A 6462-nucleotide genomic window follows, 5' to 3' on the forward strand; every position below is an offset into this window, starting at 1 on the left:
GGGCTCCCTGCTCAGCGGGGAGTTGCTTCTCCCTCTGACCCTCTTCCCTCTCGTGCTCTCTATCTCTCATTCTCTCTCTCAAATAAATAAATAAAATCTTTAAAAAAAAAAAAGAACTTAATGACATATATACAATATCTATTTGTCATCACTCTGTCGTCTAAACAAAATATTGATAATGTTTATCATTGGGATGCAGAATTATTATGTTTTTATCTACTTATCTATGATTTCCAAGCCCTCTGATGAAGTACTTTGCAGGGAGTGGGTGGTTTCTCAGTGTTTTTTTTTTTTTTTTTTTAGGATTTATTTATTTATTTGAGAGAGAGACAGCACAAGTGGGAGGGACAGGAGAGGAAAAGAGAATCTCAATCTCAATCTCCTAGCTCAGAAGCCCGACTTGGGGCTCAATCTCAGGACCCTGAGATCACGACCTGAGCCAAAACCAAGAGTCAGGGGCTCAGCCAACTGCACCACCCAGGTGCCCCTCAGTGTCTTCTTTTTTAAACCACTTCCTTTCAGTTCATAGTGGTTGCCTTCAGGTTAACGTTCAAGTTTTCAGAGCTGAACCTACATCTTTATCCTTCCCAAAATGAGTCTTGGTGTATGGGGGAGGGTCTGGTGTCTTCAGGAGGATGGAAAAGGGCCCTTGTACCTTCAGTCCAGCGCGATCTTACTCTCTTGGAAGTGATGATTAGGTGAGTCTCTGCCCGTAATAGCCAGTCTCTGGAAGATGATGGCCCATCTGGGCATCTCAGCTCACCCTGCTGACAGGGTGGTTATTATTGCCTGGGGCTAGTAAACACGTGGGCTGCTTCCTCCTCATTGGTTGGAGCGCTGCTTTGAGTTATATATAAACTGAAAACCAGCTCAGATTTGCCATTTGGCACCTATTCCTTAGCGACAGCCTCTCCTTTGTCCTTACTACAGGGTTGCACACCTCACTTCTAAGACAACCAGTATCATCAGCCACTTTCCACATCCCTTCACAAAGCAAACACGATTTTCCAGGTGATTTCCAGGCTATGCAGGAGCCCAGCAAGTCTCTCAACAGATCAATTCTGGTCCTCTCTTTGCCAAAATTTGTCATAGGTTTTATTTTACTATTTGTTAGGTAAGAGTGGGGTCCACCTAGAGAAATGGTCTAATCTCCAAATCCCAAATGGGCAGGTGGAATTAAGAAAAATAGAGAACACTTTAAGAGAGTAAAAATTGCGTGACATTTTATAAATGTAATAATACCCATTATACTTTAATGTGGCAGTCCTGTTACTTCTGTTCATGTTTAAACTGCACTATGAGTTAATCTTCTTATAGATCGCCATAAAAATTGTGTATTTATTGGAATAGCTAAACTCAAAATTCTGTCCAGATACAAAATTCTATGAGAAGCACACATATTTCAGTGATTTCAGATCAACTTGCTCTGTTTTGCCTGGGATTTTACCGGTTTTAACTCTGAAAATCTCATGTTCTGAGAACCCTACAGAACCAGGCAGCCCAGGATAGCTTGTTGCCTTGCTTTCTGCTTATATTTGAATATCCATTCAGTAATCTAATCAAGGTAATTTCATGTTCTAAGTTTCAAGCTGGAAATCTAGAATATTGACAACATATTCCCATCAGCACCTTCTCTAAAATTTCAGAATGAATTCCTCTCTCCCTTCCATGGACAGTAAAAAGGAACAAAAGACCCTTGGCCTTTGATAGGCAAGATTTAAGGCTGCATAACCGAACATCATTTTGGGATAACTCAGAGTCTTCAATGCCTGAGGATCACCATCTGAAATTGATATTGGAGGTTCATTATATATCATAGATTTGGTGGACTTTCATAAGGCTTTATTTTCAACTTTCTTTTCCAATTTTATTGAGATACAATTGACAAATAAAATCAGAATGTATTTAAAGTATACAACATGATGATTTGATGTAGATATATAACTAAGTAGAACATTTTAATGAAAGTTATAAACATATGTTTCTTTTATTATTTGCCTCTTTTTGAAAGGACAAGTAGGAAAGAGTGTTGTGAACTCTTGTTTGGTTGTTGGGAGGCAATGTGGTCTAGTGGAAGAAATAGCAGCTTTATATTAAATATTTCTAGTTCTAATCCCACCTGTGATCTTTTGATATTTTCTGTGTGATATCTAAGAATTCTTAATCTCTTAGAACTTAATTTGTCTATAAAATGTCTCATAGCTTACTGTGAATAAGTGCTAGAAAAACTAGAAATAATATATGTAAACAGCCTAGCTCAGTGCCTAGCAAATTCTATGTGCTTAATGAAAGTGGAAATATTTGTAATGTTGAATTCTTGGTTAGATTTTGGTAGTTCTCCTCTTCCAAACTTCACTCAAGGCAAGGTCTGTACCTTCGATATACTTTGGAAGCAAACACAGCACCCGTTCAAGTGCTGGGTATTCAGTAAATGTGGTGTTTCAGATGTAGACCACAATACTGACTTCCTTTTCAGAATCATTTCTATTATGCAAGTGGCTATGGAAAATTAACAAGGGAAAGTTTTTAAAAGGAAGAATAGTGCACTCTTCAAAGGTCAATATTATTAGTTCACCATGGTGGTTTGTGTGACCCAACCTGCTGGACAGAAATCTCCTTCAGATCCAGCGTTTTGGTAAAAAATAAAACAGAGTAAGTATGCAGTAGTAGTACATCAAAAAAGCCTTTATTTGATATAGAATGGACCCCTGAGTCCTGATTAGAGAGCTTTTGGGAAGTTCGCGGGCAGGTTAAATGATATAAATGCCAGTAAATCCATAGATCTAGGTTTCTTACCTGGTAGGTAACGAGGTAAGTCATGTGCCTTGGGGAGGTACTAAGGGAGGAAGTACTGGGCACCTGTGTTCCCTCACCTGTATCTTTGCTCTTGGATATATCCTTTGTTTCCTTATTGTTTTTTGTTTGCTTGCTTGCTTTTTGTTTTTTAGTTTTGTTTTTGTTTTTTTGTATTAGAACAAAGACTATGCCAGAGTTTCTCCACTCTTAAAATCTGGGCTAAACTATGGGGTCTAGTTCAACCACGTACTTAACTATTAAGAAAAAAACTATGAAAGTGTCAATAATTTCTACAAAAAAAATACTAATAAAAAAATAAAGAACAAGTTAGTATCATTAGCTCTCAAGATAATAAATTATTTTAATGATTCACTTGCTAGACAGTCACATATTTCTAAAATATCTTAATTGCAAGGCCATCATAATATTTTCAGAAACATATAAGGAAGTCTGAGGGAAGAGGCCATTTTCCCAAACTTCTTACTACTCAGAACATAAAAATACTCAGAACTAAAAGGAAGGATTCTTGAAATCTGAGCTTGAGACTTTATTTTATTGCATAATTTAGGAGAGTGACATGGTTGACTCAGTCTGGGAAAGCTTTCAGAATTCTGGTGTGAGGATTCTCTCAAATCCTTCTTCCCCCTCAAGACCTAGTGTCTATGTATTCATATTGGGGCACTTGGCAGCAGATGATGATCTAGAAGCAATCAAGGAAAGTGGCTATTAAAAGCTCACAGGCTTACTGGAGGGAGAAAAATGACTTTTGCTAAAAGCTAAATCTCTAAATATCCCCAAAGTTATTTCCCTCTTGACCTATACGTGTGGCCCTCTGTATGCATATTCACACTTTCCCCCTGATGTGTGTGTGTGTGTGTGTTTTGCAATAATCTTTACACACATTTAAATTTAACACTCGATGAGCACTTAAATGGCTGAGTTAAACAAGAAGTCACTTGAGCAATTTTGGCTCCCTGCCATTCTTCAGGAGTTCATCAGTTGGGGAATAATGTGCAGGACAGAAGCCAATCCCTAATTGTTTTTGTTTAATTAGACCATTTAGATGGCTTAGCCAGCCTGGAGACCCTGGTTCTCTGCTCACCCTCACCTGGATAAGATGGCTTTTGTTGGAGCCTATTTCTCCCGAACCTTTGTAATTTTGGACCATGGAATTGAGCCGAGGATGAACAATAGCACAATAGCCTTCACACCATTTGGCTTTGATTTCAGCATTTTCAGGAGCATTTCTCAGGTGGTTCCTCATTTTCCCTTTTGTTTTGCCCCAGGATATGTGAAAACTGATCTTCTTTTCCCTTCTGCTGTGAAGCAGAAGGTTAATAGTCCTATGAATCCATAAAAAGCTGTCGCCTTTCAGTGGTGGTACATTTATAGATACTTTTCTGAAGGCTAAGGAAATGGGTATTATTGATGGGGTCTCCTCTCTGCCACCTGATAGACAAGAAAGTGTTCAACTGTCAAATGATCATTAACTTGCAATGACAATGGAAAACAGCATTTTGTGGCACATTAAAATTACAAATGGAATTGTTCCGATAGACTGAATCTTCTGGAAGTTATTGAGTAATAACTGCCCTGCTTATTCAGGGACAGCAATATTTGCCTTCCCCTCAAGTCGGGGATTACATTACAGGGGTGATGTGAGCCTATGCCTTCTCTGAGCTCCAATAAGAGGCGCAAACAAACAGTTGGAATACTTGCAACTTGGCTTGGCCAAATGTGATGAGTTCTTTTTATCACCATTTAAAAATAGCTCCTTGATATTCAACCAAATGTAACCTAAATGCGTTGGAATATTGGAAAGGGAGCAATGGGTGAATGAGGCCAAATCCTCAGGAAGGTTGCTAATGGGATTAGGGAGTCCAAGATCCCTCATAAATTCTACTGGCTTCTCTGTGGTGGAAATACAGATTTGGATCACAGGCTGGGAGAGGCTGGAGGGGTTTTTTGAAGGGGGTCTCTCAATAAGCCTGCCCCACCGTTTCCATAGAAACTGAAGTTTTACTTTTTAACTTGAGTGTATGCACCCTGAGTACACAAAGATGGGGCCTTTGACCCTGAATCTTATTTTCATAAGGTGTCAGATTCAGAAGGAACGTTTCCCACCACCTGGCCTAATTCCTGCATCTTAGAGAAGTGACAAGATTTGTCCAAGTGATACAACAGAGCAAGTTCATGGCAGGGTTGGTACTGTGCTACAGGGCTTTCACCCACCGACCCAGTAAGGGTCAGGTTGATTTTGTTTCCTTGTGTCCTTTTTCCATCTCCACTGCCAGCTGAACTACCAGTTACTTCTGTGATTTTGCACAAGCAAGGAGTGACCTGTGGGTGAAGGTCTGTGCATGTGTGGGTCCTCCTCCGTGCATTTACTTGCCCTGCAAGCAAGGACCCCAACATCAACAGCATTCTCCAGAATAAGCCAACTTCAGCGATTGTTTTACTGCCCTACATTATTACTTAGTCACGTGAGGAGCTGACATTTCTTAGCTCGTCAATTACGTTCCCCATAAATCTGAATGGTTTACTATTATGGTGGTGGCACAAAACTGACTTCCCCAGAAGGCAGGCAGTAGACAGAAAGTAACTCCTCCTTCATCAGGAAAGGTATATGAGGCTTTTTTTTTTTTAATTTTAAAATTTTTATTTTTTTTTTAAGTAATCTCTACACCCAATGTGGGGCTTGAACCCACAACCCCAAAATCAAGAGTTGCCTACTCTACTGACTGAGGGAACCAGACACCCCTATGAGGCTTTTCACTATCTCCAAAGGTGGGAAAATGGGACCATGGCCATGGCAACCAATCACCATTTCAGTTTCTCTCTGGCCCGAGAACAGGACCCCACTGGCATCAGTATAGGGTTCTATACCCAAAGATACATAACAGAATGATAATAACTTGGTGTTTGTTGAGGCTTCAAAAAGCCAGGTATTGTGCTAAACATTTTAAATATATTATCATATTTAAAAATCTTCACCATAGCCCAAGAGGTGAGTATTATTGTAGTCACCATTTCATAGTTAAGAAAGCAAGGCTCAAAAAAGTTGATTCTCAGGTCCCTGGGTGGCTCAGTCAGTTAAGCGTCTACCTTTGGTTCAGGTCATGATCCCAGGGTCCTGGGATTGAGTCCCGCATTGGGCTCCTTGCTCAGTCTGCTTTCCCCTCTCCTTCTGCCCCTCTCCCCTGCTCGTGCTCTCTTTCAAATAAATAAAATCTTTTTTTTTTTTTAAGTTGATTCTCTTGTTGAAGGTCTCTCTCAGGCATTGAACTTGGGCTGTTTGACCTCAAATCCTATGTTTGTGGCCATCACACTCTGCCTTGAGAAATTGCTGATCTAGGGCTCTGATTTCACAACTAAAGGCACACAAACCCGGAAAGACAGTATAGTAAAAGAAAACTGGTCCCAAGCTGTGGGTAGGGTGACCTGCCTTCCTGCCTGGGTTGCTTCCCACTGGGGTTAGTCTTGAGCACATCATTTGTGCCCTGTGGCCTTTGCATCTCATCTATAAAACTGAGGTGTTAGATCATTTGACTTCTAAGATCCCTTCCAGTTCTAACTTTCCAGAGTTAATCTGTGACTGAGCCAAAGGCAGAAGGCAGATTCACCAGACTCTGAGTTCAGCATTGATGCCACAGTATGAGACCAACT

This window comes from Callorhinus ursinus, unplaced genomic scaffold (genome assembly GCF_003265705.2).
Source record: "Callorhinus ursinus isolate GAN/ISIS: 27379988/994484 unplaced genomic scaffold, GSC_fseal_2.0 scaffold17, whole genome shotgun sequence".
NCBI lineage: Eukaryota > Metazoa > Chordata > Mammalia > Carnivora > Otariidae > Callorhinus > Callorhinus ursinus.